General features: G+C 37.1%; 1 long non-coding RNA gene across 1 annotated transcript; it reads right to left on the bottom strand.

The window, feature by feature from the left end:
• Window positions 1-3246: 3246 nt before the first annotated feature.
• On the bottom strand, window positions 3247-8544 carry LOC149785343 (uncharacterized). Its single transcript, XR_016413503.1, has 3 exons — window positions 8446-8544; window positions 6300-6456; window positions 3247-3429 (listed from the first exon to the last, which is right to left on the bottom strand). It is a non-coding gene; the product is annotated as an uncharacterized LOC149785343 (long non-coding RNA).
• Between the last annotated feature and the right edge of the window lie 14223 nt (window positions 8545-22767).

Raw genomic sequence — 22767 nt, 5'->3', positions numbered from 1 at the left:
GAATTAGTCATTACATTGGAGTCGTCTGCAAATAAGACTCAAGATAGGCAGAGATCAGCGATATTTGGATCACACAAGGTCTGAACCAATTCGGTAGTCAAATCATCAATCATTGTTATCAGAAAGACCACGCAGACAACGTGCGGCCCTTACTTGCACCCTGCTTAATAACGAATCATTCAGACAGTCTGCCCGCAAATAAAACAGATCATGTCATGCTTCGAACGAGTTTTTCATGATGCGCCCGGTCTTTCTTTGGATTCCATGACTGTAGAACTTGTAGAATAACCCCTGTGTCAATCCTTGTTGAATACATTAGAGTTATCTAGAAGCTTAACATGGATAATATTATCTCTATTAATGTAATAGCATATAGCTTCCTTGATACATAAGGCTGTAGTAATACTGCCGCGTTTGATTCAAAAACAATGTTGTAATGGGTTTTGAAAAGAAATTTGTTTAGAAAAGATAAAAAGTATATAGTATATAATTTTTCTAGAACTTTCTGAAACACTGGAACTATCGTTGTATCACGATTATTATTCATATCTAATTTGTTCTTCCTCCTGCCTTTAAAGATAGGTATTACAAAGCCATATTTAAAGTGACACGGGTATTTCCCTGTCTCGTACAACCGTACACTGCGTCGAATGTCGGCAAATTGTAAATGTTCGTCAAGGCCGGCGCTACCATATAGGCAAACTAGGCAGCCGCCTAGGGCGCTGATTTCAGGGGGCGCATTTCTCCAAATCAACAACAAATTTGAAAAATAAATAAATAAATTTCAGTTTTATTGAGGGTCGTTTATTATCCTGGTTTATTTTATACAGGGACAAATAATCGGGTAGATTCAGCCTGACCGAAACACCAGGCTGACCGGAACAAGCAAAATGAGTGAGTGAAAATCGCGCGTATACGAAAATTGCAAATGTTGAAGAAAAAAATTAAAAAATTTATTGTTTACAAATTTTGAAATTGATATTTTCGGGGGGAGGGCGCCAGAATCTAACCTTGCCTAGGGCGCCAGATAATATGGCGCCGGCCCTGTCGTCAACAATACTGCTGAGATCACAAACTTTATTTGTATTGAGAGAACTAGATGCAGAGCTGATTTCATCTCTAGTGGGATTTTTACTTACAAGCTTGTCAAAGTGTGAGTAGGTTTCGTTGCTGTTTTCTAACCTCTGCTATGACCATCTGGCATTGATTCCCATTATACGGATAAGCATCGTCAGGTAGTGACAGCCTAGAAAAAAGATTTGTCCATAACTCTCGTATAGAGTCAAGGTCGGGCATAATTGTTCCGTTTGACTGGATATCGGAAGTGCAAAACTGCTTATATCTTTTCTTCCGTCAAAACTTCAAGTTCTGCAGTCTTTTTGAGCACGTTGAATTGTTCCCTGTCGTATATTTATTGTAACTTTCAACAATTTTATTTTTTGCCAACAATTTCTTCGCTTTCTTATAATTCGCGTATGGCCGATTTTCCCAGCCTCGTGACCTGCAGTTAGAGATCCATTCTTAACGTTTCTACCTCATTTCCATGTGCAACTTTCTAACGTTTAGTAGTTTTCTGTACGGGTTATTATGCTGGCAAAACCTCTTTATGGGCAGAAACTTAGAATCCGTGTCATGTAATATGTTTTTCAGGTTCTATATAGTAGAGAAGACCTTTATCGATCCATTTATATACATCGACAACTCGACGCCGGTTATTTTCAATGAAATTTTGGCTCATAAGCAGTTTTTCATTTTCATCTTTTGTTTCAAGCATTTTGCTGGCAAAAATCTCAACTACGGCAATGGGACTGGGTCACAAGCGTTCCAGAGTGTGGAGGGTTCTATCCATCATTTATTTACTGGAGAACGGCCAAATAATCGTTTCGAGGAGTACTTATTCTGACGACTAATATAAAAATTTAAGTTGAAAATAAATATATACACAAATTATCAGAAAATTCAATAGGCTCCGCATATCGTTACCTTTTGCTCATATTACCTTTCGGTGGTTATTTGCATCATGGATTATTATTTACCTCCATAACAATTATCTGCATTTTCTTTCGTGTATTTTCTTCCTTTTTGAAAATAAAACATATTAGGCTTGGTTTTGCAATGACTAAAATTATGCATTAAATATTCCGTCACCCCAAAACCAATCAGAGGTCTGAAAAAAATAACATTCTACTTAAAAGCAACGGAGTAATATAGAAATAATTTAAATAGGTTTGATTTTTTACACTGTGCTAGGTGTTCGGTTATATCCTTGAGTTTTCGGAAAAGTTGTGTGTTTTGTACATTATAATTTCAAAATTAAATGAAAAATGTCTAGTTTACCCCATCCTTACAACACTTCTCACTCCAGATCACGAGTTTTTCTCTCACCATACACAAACAGGAAGCAACTCCTTGATCTCGTGTAAGCTCGTCGCACGAAATATCAGTCACAACCACAGACACTTCCAATGTACGGAAGGGCTATTCTTGCGCTCGTGTTTGCTACGTAGTCCTGACAGATGTGGAAACATGTGAATTCTAAAATCTGAGCTTTACGCGTATCTAGAACACTCGACATTTCCAGCTGTTTTTCCTGGTCCATACATAAATCTTCCAACGTCCCTGTCAAGAAGGGCGTACCCATATCAAGTGTCTGATCCAGTAACTTTTATAGGGATTTCCATGGAAGCATATTGTCATCCCTCACGCGACCTCGCTGTACACGTATACCGGTACCCAGTGGCGTCACTAGGGGGTGCGGTGGGTGGGAGTGGGGTGTGGACCGCACTGGGGGACACCATCTGTCTTTCTTTAAATTCCCCCATTTTCTTGTCTGCCCGATTTTCCAATTAAAGCGTTCTTTCCTCAAATTGCATCCTTTCCTTTTCTGCCTGCCGCTCTAATTAAGATTTTTCTTTACTTTACTCCCTCTTTAATTTCAGATTTTTCTTTTCACGCCTGTCTCACTGTTTCTAACTTTCTCTTATCAATCTTCCTCTCCCTAAACCTCTGTTATACACTTGAGTAGGCATCTGAGGTGTGATAATAATGCAGTCAAGCAGATCGATTAAAACAAGATTCGGCTTGATTAGTGACCAGCTTCTCCAAATATGCTAAAAAAATATTCAGTTTATTTCAAATATGTTTGGAACAAATGAACAGAAAAACCATCGGTTATAAATTCGATCAACAACTCATAAAATCACCAGTCACCTTCGTATCTCACATATCATCGTACCTTACCTATCATCATCTTCGCTAGCCAATGTTCCGATAACGCTATGTGCACCTTGGCGGATCGAACAGCTATATCGGTGCTTTGTCCTAGCGACATCTACTGGATTTTATGTGTTGCCTCCCTTATTATGTAATTCCAACTAAGCAATAGCTTGGTGCATTGTACATCGGCCGAAAAAGGTTGTTGCAATTGACCTAAAAAAGATACTTTCTAAGTTCAACATCGAAAATATGACTATGTACCAATGAGAAACCATTAGAGGTCTATTTGAATGAAAGGTACTTGTGCAAACACGGACCTGCACTGGAATAGTGCTTCTTTATCAGTCCATGCAAGTTATGTGCTCCCCTTGTCTCGATCACGTAGGAACAGTATTCAAATTTGAACAACTTAATTTTGATTGAATGCGGTGGCTTTATATATATATATGACAAGGACGACATCAAGGATGACGATTATAATGAATTTGGCGAAGAAGACGATAATATTGATGATGGTTAGCATGATGTTATTATTTTATTTTATATATTTATCTATGGGTGTGTCCGATAGGACTAGTAGTAACAATATAGATTTTTTAAATGTATTTGTTAAAGTTTAAACTACATCGATTGAAATTTATGCAAAAAAAAAATGGGGTCAAATCCACCACTTATATGTCTCTTGATATTACTTCATCCCTTGAGCTGTTACTAGCGTGCCTTTTAGTGACATACAAATGTCTTCAAACAAGAACAGATAGGATAAGACAAGAAGATAAGAATTCTTTATTTCAGACTATATAGTCCATACATCTAAATTAAAATATAAAGTAAAAACATTGTAAACATGAAAGAACATATATATCATACATACAAGTATACAGATACATCTACACAATTAACTGCGCTCTGCATTGTTAAAAATGAAATTAAGTGGCACATTTAAAGAGAAATTTATTCCATCTGCTAATAATTTGAGAATTTACATGAATGTCATAGTTCCAAAGAGATTTCAATATACAGATATTCTTGTCATCGATGAGAATACATAGTTTCTTATTACTTCATCAAAAGTGAATACATTATAATTTACAGACATGCTGGAGGCACTGTTCCATCTAGGAAGACCTAATATAAAACGAAGACTATTGTTATAACCAATAACTAGTTTTCTTTTCATCCGTTCACTAAAGTTTGTCCACAGAGGAGCACAATAAATAGTGCAGCAATAAGATTTGAATAATCTAATTTTGATATTCAATGGACAATTCTTCAATTTTCGTAGAAGCATGTTTGTTCGACACACACAAAAAAATCTGCAATGTCTCATCATATCTTCATTATCTGACCGATTGGATTTCAAAATATGTCCCAAATACGTATATCTGATGATACATATATAAGAGCATTGCCGTTAAGATGTACAAGGGGAGGAGATGGTAATTTGAAAGAAGTTGGCTGAAAGACCATGAATACTGATTCTTTTGTATTATAGATGATATAATTCTCAAATGTGTATTGTTCACATATCTTTAAAATTCTCCATCAACCCGCTATAAAAGGTCTTATCAATGACATATCATCAGCAAAACTAAAATTGTTAAGAAACAACACATTTGGTGGCAGACGTAACCCCACGTAACGCTAACCTAGCTTACGATTTAACTCATATATATATATATATATATATATATATATATATATATATATATATATATATATATATATATATATATATATATATATATATATATATATATATATATATATATTGCATGCAAACACTGGTGTTCTACATAATAGCTGACAGTTTTCTTAAAGGCGTATTACAGATTTGTTTGAGATACAGCAAGCGAATTTCTGTTAAATACAAACACAGAGGGGAAAGCAAAAAGCACACTTTTTTAATTTACAGGTAAAAAAACAAGATGGTAGACATGAAAAATGTAACTACAATGTAGGCAATGTCCTAACACACCAATAAATAACACCACTAAGGAAATGACAAGAAGTGACATAAAATTATGTAAATGGTTTAAATTACATCTATAAAAAAGCTGAATAACAAATACACTGCAAAAGCAATTAGCTAGTATGTGAGATTTTTAAAGCAAATAAAGGTGTAGTGAAAAGCACACAGATGTTGATGGTATCATAGGAAAATTTGCCATTCTTGACTATGTAATATTCCTAAATAAATTATTTACTATGTTCACTATTACACGTATATAAAACCTTCAGTCACAAAGTATTATCCCAAAGTATTATTCTTTTTGGAATAAATTTACATCACGCAGATAAGTTAAATCCAGTATAACTTCAAGATGCCCTGTATGCTGAATTTTCGTACGACGTCTAGTAGAAATAGAAATCAATAATAGTACAAATAAATACAAATTAATAGAAATAAATATTATTATATTCTCATTTTTGTCTCCGTTAACTTTACATTGTCAGAATCGTGCAATAATTTGCGACATTGTACACCATATTGCACTCACGTGTACGATACGTGTGCCCAGTAGTGTATTATGAACTATTTTGTAAGCAAATCATGTACACTCATGTAGTAGACGCTTTACGTTTTGGTTGATTAGATTTGTTTCTAAATGAACTGAAGCCAGGGCTCATACAGAATTCTGAATGATAAATTCAAAGACTTTTCCCAAACTTTCAAAGACCACAAACATATATTTCCAAGACCTATTTTTGCCTACATTTTCTATACAAATTATGCTATATGATAAAACAACAAAATGCAAAATACTACAATATTGTTTAATGATGATATTAAATCTATAATTAATCAAAAGCAAGAAACCAGGAAAACTCAACTACATCCGAATATAGCAAACCTTTGACAATTTTATTTGTGATTATGGAAGATGTTTCGTGGACGACCACACACCAGCTGCTTTGCAATATTCTGCGTTAATGTTATGATGCAATATTTCGTATTTAGACTAGCGATATAGGCTGGACGTGTCATAAAATTTCTGGGGTCCCTACAAATAAAATGCAAGTGACAGGGCATAAACGTGTCTACTTTAGCTGGTAATAAGAATGGCAAAAACTATACTTACAGTTTGACATCCTGAATTTCCTCAAAATGTACTATCTTAGTTCTGCAAATCCGAATTAAATGAGCCGTGTCATGGGTTCCAAATCTTGATTACACATTTCGAAATTGTACTGTAATTTCGACTACATTCCAAGTGCAATAACATCCAACCTACTGCACTGAAAATGAAATGAACATTATATTCCATAGCGTCTTTTTGATAATAACAAGTTCATATTTTTCACACATTATGATTCCAAATATTCAATGGCAGAACAGAAACACACTTGCAGATAAATCAAGACGCTGCTCCCTCGCTGCACAAATCAGATGTTACTTCATGTAGAACTGGCACAGATAAATCCAGTCCATAATCACAAAATCTAGTAGAATCGACAAAAATACCAAAATTCTAGTAATTCCAGACCAAATGGAAAAGTTGCTGCAATGCGCATTCATTCACAATATGTCTCTAAATTTAAATTTTAAGTAGACCAAAACGATACTTTCATTTGAAAGTCAAGTCGACCGCTATCCTAAGTTCAAATTTCGCTGGGTAGAGTTATGTGCGCATTAATAATGTTGTCGTGTACTGATGAATCTGTGCTTGTGTCTTTAGTTTAAAATACAACATTAAAATTCAGTTACTTTGTTTCCTGTAGTGTATTTTTGTTTATATAATTAAGTGTTAGGTGGAATAGGAAAATGAGTATATAATAAAACGGTTACTGCATTTGTAAGGGAAAATATAACTCTTTTTCTCGGATGGATATACTGCACTCCCAAGGTCGTGAAGATTATCTATTCGAAAATAAACGGTTCATATTTTCCCATACAAATGCAGTAACCTATAAGTACAATCTAACGGAATTCACAACGAAGCACACAACTGTTCTATAATGCAGCAAAATTCAACAGAGAATAAAAGACAGATATAATCTAAATACGAAATACAAAAGACAAGAGATGTAAGGGGTGTTTGAAAGAAACGAGGTTAAATAGGTATTACAGTGTTTTAAATGGACAGATTACAAACAGAGATTTTGCACATTAATGTGGGGAAAAGGGAATTGCACAAGAAAGTCAGTTGAAAGTCCATTTTGTTCTTAGACTGAAAAATACATTTTTACTCTTCGACGCAAACTCACTACTGCTTACGTAAACCCTACAGAAGCTTTGGGGACAAGACTGCGGAACATGGCGATAACATTGTCAGTATTCCAGTCTAAAGATAATAGACTCTATCCTATTACATTACTTTTAATGTGAGTTTACTTTCGTCGCGCGTGCAGATCATGATCTTATATTCTATTGGTGGTGATGTTGTATTTGTTTTACATGGCCACCACTCCTAAGCAATCAACTTATCGCACCATCAACAATTCCAGGCAATGCTGCTGCTGCTTTGTTTGCTAATTCAGACAAATAACTATTGATATAGAAAAACCCTTTTTAATTCTTTCCATTAATGAATCGTATTTGCCGCCTGCTGAAGTAGTATTCTTCCTCGACCACTAGTTATTAAATATCACACTTTGTGTAAAAATAGACACAGGAACTGTTAACAACAACAAATCAACAGCACCAATATATATTTTTTTAAAAACATAAACGTGAAGGGAAACGTATAATTTGATTGGGTTCATGTTAAATATAGCACCAAACAGGTAGGCATTGACGTGAATTCAAAGGCTACACTTGCTTTTACAATTCTGGCGTTAGTTTCGTCATCGATGTGGACTTCACGCGACAGTGTTCGGCCGCGACAAGTGAACTTGTCCACTGCCACGAGGGTTAGACCATTTGCTGTGATGGTATACTCTACGTAAGGCTTCATGATAAGCCCCGACCACTTCGAGGCTACGACATCGTAGCTACGTTTCCATGTGAAAACTGGGGCAGTTATCCTTTGGAGAAAGTTTAATTTATCATTATTTAAAAACGTAACACTTTGTAATACCACAGGAGTCTGACGTTTTATCAATAAAGTACGGCGAAATCTCTCACAATATGAAATCCCCTTATCGGTAATATAAATAAACACAAGGAGTGCAAGCGTGACCACAACCCTTCGCTCGATTCGACTTTTTCTCACGCGTTTTTTATCACTTCAGAATCGCAAGAAGACTGAAAAACTACACATATACATTCAAAAGACAGTAACGTACCAACGCATATCTCTTAAATGACCATGGCCTGAATCCAATCCGGCGTATTAACCTTTATTTTCACCACTTTGGTCAAAATCCCTTTCTAGCAAAATCGGCTGGACGGAAGTAGCGTATTCTACCAGTTTCTACCCTGCAGTAAATATACGTAATAACATGATGAAATTAATTTCACAAGATAAAATGTTCATCTTACTTTGTATTTCAGATTGTATCATTTTATAATTTTATTTAAATTTCCAGAACATAAATATGTAGTCAAAGTTTTGATAGTAGAAATAACAGTTGATGACGTCATCAACCGTCATAAATTTCCCTAATATTCAAAGATTCTGCGCCGTGTTCGGTACAAATATTAGACCCTAACGCATATTTACTGCAGGGTAGAAACTGGTAGAATGTGCTACTTCCGTCTAGCCGATTTTGCTAGAAAGGAACTTTGACCGTAGTGGTGAAAATAAAGGTTAATTCGCCAGATTGGATTTATGCGATGGTCGTTCGAGAGTTCTGTGTTGGTACGTTACTATCTTTTGAATGTATATGTGTAGTTTTCAGTCTTCTTGCGATTCTGAAGTGATAAAAAACGCGTGAGAAAAAGTCGAATCGAGCTAAGGGTTGTGGTCACGCTTGCAATCCTTGTGTTTATTTATATTACCGATAAGAGGATTTTATATTGTGAGAGATTTCGCCGTACTTTATTGATAAAACGTCAGACACCTGTGGTAATACCAGGATAGCACGCCAATAACTTGTTCGTACAACATGACACTCCGAACTTTGAATGTGATAGCCATTTCTTTTGATACAGTACCCTAAAAATTAGAGGTGCGCGGTATCACCGATATACCTGTTTTCCGCGGTATATTTCCGGGTGGTATATACCACGCTACTTTTTCAGTGTACCGGTACTTAGGTATTTTCCGTCAGTATGGAACAAACGTAAATCCCCGAGTAATCTTGTTGCAAATTTAATGATTTTGACAGCAGGTTATCATCTTTTATGACTAAATAATTCATACAATTATTGATAATATGTGTGCAAAACAGTTGCGTCTTTAATTAATTTTGAATATTACAAATATATAATTATTTTTATGATCCTTTAATCACGTGGTTGGCATGTGTCACGTGGTTGACATTGTCACGTATGCCAACGTAGTAGCCAAATCTAATGTTGTGATATTCATACCACATCCAAAATAATGTTTACTTATTTACTAAGGCATGTTAATGTATTAAGTACATGTGATCCATTATAAGATTGAGAATTGTCACAAGATTTTTGTTTGAATTTTACCTAATTTCTCAATTTCAATAAATATTTTCTCGTTTATTGAGTGGGTTGTATGTTTACTGGCCCACTGTACTAAATATCTTGCCCGTTAGCATCCCACTCAAATTTTCGTTACTTTTATGTCAATAGTGTAGCCAGTGAATTGTAGACTCAGGCCCGGCCCTAGGGCAAGGCGAACTATGCAACCGCCTTGGGCCCAGCGCTTTCAAGGGCCCCACACTGCTGACGGAAATAAACTCCGAAATGCAATTTTTTTGCTTGGGGCCCCGCTCATCGCTTGCTGTCTTGGGCCCCGCACATTCTAGGGCCATTTCTGTGTAGGCTTCAGTGTCAACACTTCCTATTTTTATCAACAAGGTATTTAATGTCAGCACAAATCTCTCACATGGTGTCAGCTACTGTGTAAGCTAATCGTCCCACTTTAGCTACAGTTTTAGAAGACAATTTATTCAACAATTATAGCAAATTCCTTCACCAGAATGTACTGACAAATTTATCAACTACAAGGTACTCATCGTTTAAATTGGGGGGTGTGGAGCAGATTTTCTTTTGATCTCAGACATAGTATTTGCTTTTATCTCAAGGTCATTAATTTTCCTCAAATGCTATAATCAACAGACGGAAATTTAAAAATGGTGTCCGGCCCCTACCCTAGAACATTAAATTGTTGGTCCCTGATATAGTTATGGTATACCGACGTACATATCGGGGTATCTTCAGAAAATACCGCGGCATACCACGGCCGAAAGATTTTCCTGGTACACAGCTCTTCTAAACATTTAAGAGTTACAAATCAAATACATGGAGTACGCAACATAAAACACAATTCTTAGTGACATGTTCAAGGACAGCTTGTGTTAAACTGTTGTAAAGTGCTATTGAGCCAAACCCGTACTGTCTGGTTCAACAACAAAGATTTTAATGTTCACACCAAGCAGTGTTACAGTCACGATGCGCCGAGTTTAAATTTAGTCAGTAACACTACTCACAACAACACGCATACACAAGATAACTGCGCAAGTAGGCGTGGGGCACTTAACCAAGGGAGCGACTATAATGCAGTATCGGTAAGGTAAACTAAGGGTTAGTCAACTAATCAACATGATAATATAATTAATGCTCCATTTGTTTTGCAAGTCGCTCTGAAGCATGAATAAAACACCATTTACACCGTACAGGATTGGCTAATCTGTTTTGATCAGAGAAAACATCCAGGACGGTTGTACTGTTCAGGAAATCGTAAATAGATAAATATAGTATTTCACATGTTTACGTTCTCTTTTAAAAATATAACAAATCAGATTGGAGAAAGAAAAAATACAGAAGGTACTAAGCAGGAAAAGAAATAGACGACTATAGCTATGCAAATTTACATTATATATATATATATATATATATATATATATATATATATATATATATATATATATATATATATATATATATATTCAACGCTGGACAAAGTATCTCGTGTCACTCAATGCTACCATATGTGCGTTTCAATATACAGTATATTCAGATTTTTTTGCGAGGATATAACATTTTTTAATGGATTAAAAATTGAAAATGAGTTCGGGGAAGGGGTTGAGGAAACAACAAAGTTTTACACATGCTCTTCTCATAATTTGTAATTGATACCTCGGATATGCATAGACTAAAATTAATTCTAAGTTCCAAAAGACCAATAGTCTGGTTCCCTGACCTCTCCCCACTCTGTTACTCTTCGTTATGAGATTAATGGAGTGGAGAGTGGACAGGGAACAAGACTAGAAGATCAATGATTTCGGACCACCTCTATTCCACTGGCAATTTTATAACGCTCATTTCTTCAGGGGACAAATGTTCACGCTATAAGGGCGTCAGAGTAGTAGTAGTAGTAGCAGCAGCAGCAGTAGTAGTAGACAGTGGTGTAATAGTAGGAGAGATACTGTGCGACTTTGTATACCGCTGTTCAACCAGATAAATCTTAGTCAAGCATAAGTACATATTTTACTAGGAATAAGACTTTAAGAATATATTGTTTAATTGTACTATAAGGATATGAAACATTAAATTTAACTCATGTTTCATTAATTATTTTAAATTTTTTGGAGAGGGTCAAATCATGCTCAACAATCTCGACATTTGCTAAAATTAACATCTTTTCCAGCTCACAAGTTCACATATACCCCTGAGTTAAGATAATAAACGCAGATGGTAAACAACTATAGCTCAACGGTTGGTTCCTTTGATAACCAATGGAAAACTTATAGTTGATGTTATTATACCTAAAATGTATTTTTGGAACACAAGTTCAATTGTATTTAATGTGTTGATTGTGAATTAGAAGCGCTTGTAATGGATTAGATATTGTATTTCACACTTAGAATGCGTACATTTGCATTTTGTTAGAAATTCAGTGACAATAAACGAGTAACGCGCCAGACAAAATATATTTTCGTAACAATGATTATTTAAGCAAACAATAGAAGTAGACTGTAATTGAAAGTAAATAATGTCTATTTCATGAGCAACAGTCGGAAGCAAGGAATAGTGGTAATTGCACGCTAGTTTCCGGGGAAGTCAAAACAGCGAGATCTTAGCCAGTAGCTAAAGGGCGCCCCTTTGAATCTTTCTGAAGAAAGGTGTCTCCAAGAGTCACTTTATAATGTTAATGATGTTAAACTTTAATTGGTAATTCACTTGTCAATACTAATACCTGAGCATATATTTTAGTTAGAGACTTATTTGGCTATTCTCAACTCTCAATGTTGGTTATTCTCAACTCTCAATGTTAGCTATTCTCAACTCTCAGTGTTGGCTATTCTCAACTCTCAATGTTGGTTATTCTCAACTCTCAGTGTTGGTTATTCTCAACTCTCGATGTTGGCTATTCTCAACTCTCAATGTTGGCTATTCTCAACTCTCAGTGTTGGCTATTCTATACTCTCAGTGTTGGCTATTCTCAACTCTCAATGTTGGTTATTCTCAACTCTCAATGTTGGCTATTCTCAACTCTCAGTGTTGGTTATTCTCAACTCTCAATGTTGGCTATTCTCAACTCTCAATGTTGGCTACTCTCAACTCTCAATGTTGGTTATTCTCAACTCTCAATGTTGGCTATTCTCAACTCTCAATGTTGGCTATTACTCTGATAACCCAATGCAGTGTTGTCTTTAATTGCATAGTAAATTTAAACTCTTGAAAAGGAAATCATTTCCAAGAGTACTAGGTCGAGAATCGTCTTTGCAAATATTTAACATTAGCTAGCGAACTCTTAATCACTTTCTCGACTACGGCACAAAAGTGGAGAGGCAAAAGCTTGTCATTATTTATACAAAATGCATGGTCTGTATTTACTTGATAAATTGTAACTGCTTTATATCAGAAAAAGAAAAACTTATCTTGGATTTTTTGTATGATTAAAAGAATATTAAAACGGATAGAAAACCTGTAAAAAGAAAGAACAGAAGGGCGTACAGGAAGTAAAACGTGGCAAAAACAAGAAAAAGCTGACGTGTGTGTTAATTACAGAGACAGTGCTATACTCTTGACTGTTTATTCTGATTATTATTTTCTCACTAAATATTATATATATATATATATATATATATATATATATATATATATATATATATATATATATATATATATATATATATCTGGGAGACACGATAATTGAGCTACTAGCGAGTGGCAATCGTAATCCAACATTAGCGCCAAAACCTGTTTCTTTTTCTACCACTATAACACCAATAACTATAATTTTAAAAAAATGTATTATCATTACTACTACTGATCTGATCTCACTACTATTACAACTGTTGTTGTTATTGTATTATCATTACTACTACTGATCTGATCTCACTACTATTACAACTGTTGTTGTTATTGTTGATGGTACTACTTCTGTCAGTACAACTGCTGCTAAAAAGCACTACTATTGATACAATTTAGAAAGTTGCATCGAACAAATATTGCAGTTCATGGTCTGAGGTTTCGAATGCAACTTTATTTGACTCAGAAGAAATATTCACTCGTATGTCTTGTCATGTATTTATGTATATTCCATGAATTATATAACTAATGATTTTTGTCAAAAGTACTATTAAAACCAGCACTGAAACATGTATTTATCTAATTATTTTAATACCGTATATGCTACAAAACATCATCATAAAAATTAATCAGCCGTCGCATAATGCGCTGGAAGATAAGGGGTCTCTGTTGTTTGTTCTATTTATTGCTCGTAACGAACTGCATTGATTCTGATCTGTCGAGGAATTATGCAACGGAAAATCCGTATCTGTGCAGTTTGTACTTGGACTCGTCTTATAACCGAGTATATACTGAAGATTACCTCATAAATTTTTATTGGATTTACATGAAACACATGGTACTTGGTACCTTCTCGGAAATCTTGACAGAAGACGGTTTTCGCAGCGTGTCATAAATTTGAATTATTTATATTGTGCTGTGACGGCACAGAATGTTGTCTCTAACTATATACGACAGATGTACTAAGGATTCGATCCAAAATTTGTGCGGCGAGAAAATTCCTCAGAGTGGGGTTTTCTGTAAGAATCATCTGACAATTTAAAGGATTACATACATACATACATACATACATACATACATACATACCAATCGAAAGTAAAAGTGAAATTATAAACATTAATTAAAAAAATCTTCTTCTAAATTAAAGCGCTTATTGAGCCTAACTAACGTAAACACAGCAAATGCTTGAATTTCTTACATTTACTCATCGGAAAGGGTGGCTACTTTTAGTAATAAACCGTATTTAGTAATGATCAACATGCAGTGTGAAATCAGAGGAAATGTTTATGACATGTCACGCCACAGCTACTTGTATTTCATTACAGTCACCTAAATGATTAGGAGAGAAGGTGAAAGAGTACATATATGTATGTATGTATATATGTATGTATGTATGTATGTATGTATGTATCCGTGCGTGCTTGTGTGTGTGTGCGTGCGAGTATGTGTATGTATGTATTGTTTATATGTATAGCCATACACGTATATACACACCTACCAACGTACGAACCTATCAAATTACCTATGTATGTATGAGAGAGAGAGAGAGAGAGAGAGAGAGAGGTACGTTGGTAGGTAGATTTGTTTTGCTGACAGGCTGATATATAAATATATAGATGAATAAATGTAGTGCATCAGGGATAGTTGTGCGCAGAGTTTGTGCTTTTGAATTACTATTAGACTAGATCGTGGTACAGTAACTTGAAAGATCAGCTCGAAATCCAATGCACACAGACGGCTTGAACTTTAGAACAGAATTTACTCCATCTTCAGATCAGCAATAGTTCCTCTATTCCCATTTTTACCAATTTTAAATATCTACATAATGCCGTCCAAAAATGGGAGGTAAATGTCTTTACGAAGAACACACGTGGGCGCCTTACCTGACAAACCTGGGTGGTAGGGCTGGTCTTTGACTGACTGGACCGATTTGGTGCAATCGGGCACTGCGCTCACAGAGCCCCCTTGCGTTAGGAGTTTTTAAAAAAATATCTATTGAGAGTAAGTAATTTGAAAGCGATGGAAGAAAATTTTAAGTTCAATATAATATAAAAGATGTTTAAAAGTTTCTTTCCAAATGCCGTGTTCACAGGGCCCTGCGCTTAAACCTTGAGGCTTCGCCAAAATGATCCAAATCGGACCCGCGTTTGCTAAGGCCGTTCCTGCGGTGAGTGAGTATGGAATATCATGGGGTAAAAAGATCTTTTTTTCCCCGCTGCAACGTATCGAGACAGAATATGAACTGTATGAAGAGCGATTTGCTGAAAATCATAGGTCCAAGCATTTTCCGAATAGATATCGCATTTATGAAAAGTTACAAATGATTAACCGGTTCGGGTATGTTTAAGACATCCGAAGTCACTTCAGCGTTAATGTATGTATGTATGTATGTATGTATATATATATATATATATATATATATATATATATATATATATATATATATATATATATATATATATATATATGCCGTTATGTTGTAGACAATTTATCCATTTTTTCCTGTTTGTCAAGTATGATACATACAAGGAGCTCAGCGTGTCTCGAGCTCGGATTCGGGATCGGCTAACGTGGATGCTTGCCAGTAGGTGCACGTTACTCAGTGTTTCTTCCCGGGAAACGTTTCCCGGGTTCTTCCTCCACCAGATAGACTGGAGTGGAGGCGATGCATCGTCTATCATGTGCTGAAAAAAATTCCCACAGCAACAACGTATACTATATAATACAAAAATCTACCGTCTCCACTCTTCAGTTGATGCCGTGACTAGATGTGTTAATTTTAGTAACTGACTCAGCTTTATTGATATTCGTTTGAGATGAATTTGATAAAGGTCCTTCGTGTGTAGTCATGGCTCTAGGGACCGGAGTCATTCTGCTCTAATTATTTCCGTCCGATTTACTGTCCATTTTATTACAATAAGACTAAGTCATAACGATCACAGTGTGTGATTTTCAGTAAACTGGATTCAGAAGGATTCAAGTCATGGAAAATTATCGTCTTTGAAAATACCCTCTTCACCCTTTTTGTATGAACGACAACTTCGTTGATTTCGCAACTCTGTATTCTTTGTGTATAATAATAACCAAAAGGAATGGTACACATTATAATCTGATCAAGAGACAACGATCTGAATGGCATTTCTCATACCATGCCGAGTTCACGATTAAGTAAAACAGATACTAGTATGTCAAATTGCAGAAACCTTGATACAACCTTCAAAGTTTTAAAAACTTATACCGAGTTTTACGAGAACTGAAGCAATTTGATCTATTGGCCGGGTATGACAGCTGTCAATCAACAATCGCCTCACAAGTTTCGACACCCCATCAGCTTGGCATGTATGTTGCATAATAGGGTATATATATATATATATATATATATATATATATATATATATATATATATATATATATATATATATATATATATATATATATATATATATATATATATATATATATTGTTGTAAATTTAGAGTATGTGCACTTGGTTGTAGTGCCCCGTTTTAAGCAGTTCTTAGATTTGTGTGATTACTTGTTTGATTATTGGAATTCGGCGCCATGGAAATATTCCTGGCCCGAACTAATGAGCTAATTAATAGGAGCAAACGTCACGGAGTGAAGTGTTAGTGTGTTTCCATGATGTCCTGGTTCACTAGTAGTGAATTCCGACCAAAACCGAATGAATGTCCCTGTAGTAAAATAGTACATATTAAAATCTAGTGGTATACATTGGTAGCGTGACTGCAAGGACGGTACTTACGGTATTAAACCGGTAAATTACACAAGGGCATAAATAAAAAGGGACTTGACACACACCGTTCATGTCGGCATGTGGGCGAATATGGTGCAATTATATCGGCGAAATCTGCCTGGAAAGCATCATTGACTGGCCTAAGGTGGCGGAGTTAAAATAGTTCCCATTGTTAGGGAGTACTCATATATGTTCTAAGGCGTGAACGGTTGGTGCTACGGAAACATAATGAAGCCAAAACACGCAGATGTACGGTTGATAGATAGTTGGCAGTTTGGTTTATCTGTGGTCTTGCATTAATTAGAGGAAAATTTAGGTATAGAATGGACACGTCGGGCTTTATGAATTACAACTGAGGTGGTATGGAAGTCTTTGGAAAGTCGGGGAAACTTATGACTTCTAGCGAGAATCGCGCCAGGGTTTGACAACCGCTCGGTCAAGTAAATACCCGTGTGCGTGTAACAATATATATATATATATATATATATATATATATATATATATATATATATATATATATATATATATATATATATATATATATATATATATATATATATATATATATATATATAATTTATATAATTATAGTTTTCAACAGGTACGTATTTGAACATATACTATACACAGGTATACGTATTTCAGCGGTTCGAGTCTCAGATTCGACTAATATGGGTATGTGAGAAAGCTTGTCAGTAGCTTCTCGTGGGTCGGTGGTTCTTTCCGGGATTTTCCCGGGTTCTTCCTCCACCAGTAGTGAGGGGGGAGGGATTAGCGTCAATGGGAATTATTAGTACAGAAAACCCCTGGGTCGGATTAGCGTCAATGGGAAATTAACATGGAGAAAAATCGTGGGTCAGATTAGCGTCAATGGGAAATTAACATGGAGAAAAATCGTGGGACAGTTTAGCGTCAAAGGAATTTAAACAGGGTGGGACTTTATAGCGTCAAGGGAAATTGAACATGGGATTTTTTTTTTTTTTTTAAAAAAATAAAAAATAAAAAATAAAAAAGGGGTAGGCAATTGAAAAGTCATTCTCTTTTCGAGAAATATGGCTCGCCCTGAAAAGGGCCTTTGGGTTTATGTTAATATATTCATTAACATAAAGGGCACCTCATTGGTCTTCTTCTTGTCCTTAGGCTGCGTCTTACTGTTGGTCCGTACATCATCACTCTTTTCAGGCATCCTTGTCTTTCAACGTAGATCCTACGTATCCACAGGCTGGTGTTTGTCCTGTGGACAACGGTCCACTTGGATCGGACATACATGAGCATGTCCCTCCTGAACATCATGGAAGACACAAGGGTGGATGACTCAACTGTAGTCCACATCTTGAAGCGACGAGAACAGGTGAATCAATGCAGTGAACTGCGCTTATTTATAGGTAGAGGCAGGATTGAAACGGATTGAGTTCATTCACCAATCCGAACACGCGTTACAAAATTCAGTCAGCTCGCATCCAATCCGAAGAGAGCAGTCTGTGACGTCACGTGGTCTATATAGATTCGTTAGCGCTTGTGTGCAGTCAATCTATGTGACAGTGATTCAACATGACGGAAACTCAGAAAACGATCCATTGGGGTGCACCAACAGGGGAGACTGTCCAAGGGAACCCGGACTTACTTTCAGAAGAGGTGAATTGGGATTTTGTGGATTTTCTCTCCTCGCAAGAATTTGTTCCGGAACCTTCGTTACCTTCTTCATTACCGCAAGTGGAGAATTTTAGACAGAGACAGAAAGAAGAATTGGAGAAATTTATACAACGACAAAAGGAAGCGGAACAAGCTTTTCTCCTACAGCAACATCAGCAAGAAGAAGAGGTAAGAAAAAAACAACAGCAACAACAACAAGAAGAAGTAGCAGCAGAGAAACAAGAGGGTGAAAATCAAACCGTCACGGTACTGTTGGACATTTTCGCGGAGTTAAGAAGTCTGAAACAAATGTATCAGGCTTCTTTATCACGACCGAAGAGAATACGACCTTCCCGAGCTAAACACGTCAACCCTGTGACTAAACCTACCGTACCACCCTTAGTGATTTCAACCCAATCATCAACATTACGCAGTCCAGAAGTAGGCCTTGGCCGTGGCAAAGGCTTAAGGCAGTTAAAGTTGATTGCTTAAACTCACCCCTACACCATGAAGAAAAAAAGGCCCTTTTCAGGGCCAGCCACATTTCTCGAAAAGAAATACAATTTCAATTTGCCAATAACTCAAAAAAATATTAAACAGCCCATTTTACCCTTATAGTATGTTTCTGTGTATGAGTGCGTGAGTGTACGTTCTTATTTTAAAATCAAAACTCAAAGACACTTACCTTATATCATTAATTTATTCTTTTATCCATTGTTACAATCCAATTCACAATTCACAACTCACAACTTTAATAAAAAAGTTCATTAATTTCTTCTTCCTTCTTCTTTAGTCTCTCTGTTTTTTAAATTTCTTCACCGTCTTTTCCTCATTTTCTTCCCTTCTTCTTTTCTTCTCCTGTTTCTTTGCCTCTTGTAAATAGAATTGTCTTCTTTCTTCCTCTTCTTCCTCTGAAGAATCCCTCTCTTTTTCCGAAGAATCCCTCTCTTCTTCTGAAGAATCCTTCTTTTCTTCTGACTCCTCTTGTTTCTTTTTTGGGCAATCTGGAGACCAATGTCCTTTTTCTTTACAATAATAACAGGTATCTTTACTTTTGTCTTTTTTAACCCCTGTTTTTGACGGTCTGGACACTCTGAAGACCAATGCCCTTTCTTCTGACAGATATAGCAAGTATCTTGACTTTTATCTCGAAAGGAAGGAGAGTAGTCGGTGGGCTGGTCTGAAGAGAATTTTCTAATGAGCCCTCGCAAAGCTCTGACGAAACGTTCGATTTGGGTAGTCTCTTCCATCGTTGTGCTCGGCTTGAGAGTGAAATGAATAGTGAAAGGACAAGACACACACCCTTTTTATATACGCTGGTCTGCCATGACTATAAATTAGTCTATGGTGTTTAAACTTGAGTCATTTGACGTTTTACACTCAAGATGAAACGATCCCATTCATTTGAGAAGAAAGAAGAAGAAAGTAAGAGGCAGAAACGTGATCTATCGCCTCGTACCAGGGCTGAAATCTTGGCACAAATTCATGCCAGTGATTTTGAAGAGGACATGAGTGAACCAGAATTTGAAACCTCTAAACCAAGTTCACCACCCTTAGTCAACCCTGAAAAATACTATTCCATTCGAGAGACGGAAAAGCGCTCCTCTAGAAAATTTAGAACCACGGCTTACAAATACACGGTGAAGTTTAAAGATTTCAAGGCTGAAGTGCCGTTAGAGAAAGCAGAAGTGTTCATCACTGGGGTGTAGGATTCTTTGCTCACTGCACTCAAGCGACAATGTCAACCCAAAGAAGACGATCGCTTGAGACTTTCCATACAACACGACGGTTTGAAATCCCCTGTTTGGATCGAGTTTAGCACCCCTGCAGAATTGACCGCTTCCAAAGTCATGGACAAGATTCAACACGTCCAACAATCTAATGATCAGTTTGACATCACCGATGGTAAAGCCACACTGGACATGACCCACGTCTCTCCTCCTCAAGGGACTGAATGCAAAAAGATGTTATTGGTGAACGACCTTCGCAGCACCAAAAAGAGTCTCGTCCAAATTAACAACCCTCAAGACCAGATGTGCTTAGCCCAAGCCATCGTGGTGGGACGAACCTATGCCAACAAGAACGACACGGCAGAATGGAAAAGAGCCTGGAAAACTATTCAACAATCGGACCGAGCCAAACAACGAAACGAAGCAGAACTCCTGTTGCAACAAGCTGGCCTGTCCAAAGACACACCCTGTGGCATTCCTGAAATGCAAAAAATGCAAGATATCCTAGCTCCACGCTACACCTTGAAAGTGCACCCTCAAGAAATGCGCGGGCCTCTGTTGTTTCGAGGCCAAGATTTTAAGGACAGAAAATACATTCACCTTTATCATCACGATGACCATTTCGATACCATTACCAGTATCACCGGATTCCTGGGATACGGTTATTACTGTGAGAAATGTGACCATGGTTATAATAATCGAGAGCAACACAAGCATTGTGGATAGAAATGCTCAGGATGTTTGGCCTCTTCACCCTGTCTGAGCGAAGAACCCGTGCCTTGTTCAACTTGTCTGCGCACGTTTGTCAGCCCTACCTGTTACCAACAACATCTGAAAACGCAAGGTTCACAGAAGAAATGTGCTTGTCAACTCCTGAGATTGTGCCCTACGTGTGGACAAGTCATACGTACCAATAATGTCAAGGCACACGTATGTTCAGGAAAGAAACAATGTCACATTTGTCACCTCATCGTGGACTTGGAACACCAATGTTACGTGCAAAAATACCATCCCCCACCAGAGAAAGAGGATGGTCACAAGAAGAAAGGCAATTTCATCTTTTTCGATTTCGAATGCATGCAAGAAACCGGCATTCACATTCCTAATTTCTGCGTGGCTCATCGAGCGTGCGAGAAGTGTATTCAAGAACCTATCTTCAGTTATTGCCCTCACTGCAGCAAAATTCCTGGAGGGCGTGAAAAAATCTTTCGAGGACCAAAGACGCTAGACGATTTTGCCCAATGGGTCTTAGACCCCATCGACAAGACATGGAGCCAAGAGGACATCGAACGTTACGGAGATTGTCATCGTCATACCACGGTGATGGCTCACAATTTCTCCGGATACGATGGACAGTTTCTTTTGAGGTACTATACGGAACAAGGCACCGAACGACCTAAAGTGATTTTGAACGGAGCCAAAATCATTTCCATGCAAGTGGGACAAGTGCAGTTTAAAGATTCGATGAGTTACTTGGCCATGCCTTTGAGTCGAATGCCTAAAACGTTTGGAATGACAGAAATGGCTAAAGGGTACTTTCCACACTTTTTCAATACGGAAGCCAACCAACATGCCGTTCTACCCCATTTACCTGAGGCTAAAGACTACGACCCCGACAACATGCGTACCGAACAACGAGAAGCTTTCTACACTTGGTACCAGGCTCACGCCTCGGACCCTTTCGACTTTCAGGAAGAAATGCTAAAGTATTGTCGTTCCGACGTGGACATTTTACGGCGTTGCTGTGGAAAATTTCGAGAACTGTTCATGGAACACGGAGGGGTCGATCCTTTGAAAGAAGCTTGCACCATTACCAAAGCGTGTTCCTTAGTGTATCGACAACGATTCATGCCTGAAAACACCGTGGCTGTCATCAGCCCTCAAACGACCCACTTTGTCAAACGTCAATACTCGGTCAAAGCCCTACGTTGGTTACATTACATGTGCGACAAGGAAGACAAGTGGATTCAGCATGCCCGCAACGGAGGGGGCGAAAAGACCATCGGAACGTATTCGGTGGATGGCTGGGACTTAGAAAACCCCAAGATCGTGTACGAGTTTAACGGTTGCTTATTACACGGATGTCCCGTCTGTTACCGTGACCGTGGCACTAAAAATCAGTTTTTGCAACGAACCATGGAAGACTTGTACCAGGACACTTGTCAGCGGCGCCTAAAGTTAGAACAGCAAGGATGCCAAGTGGTGGAAATGTGGGAACACGAATACGATCACCGTTTGAAAATCGATCCCGAGTTTAAACGTGTCGTGGAAAGTTACAAGCTGATGGACCCCTTGAACCCGAGTGATAGTTTGTACGGAGGAAGGACCAATGCCACCTGTTTGCTGTACCAAGCCGACGAAGAGAAAGGAGAAGA

This window comes from Sinohyriopsis cumingii, chromosome 13 (assembly GCF_028554795.1).
Source record: "Sinohyriopsis cumingii isolate HCF-2022 chromosome 13, ASM2855479v2, whole genome shotgun sequence".
NCBI lineage: Eukaryota > Metazoa > Mollusca > Bivalvia > Unionida > Unionidae > Sinohyriopsis > Sinohyriopsis cumingii.
This window is presented reverse-complemented; position numbering and strand designations above follow the sequence as displayed.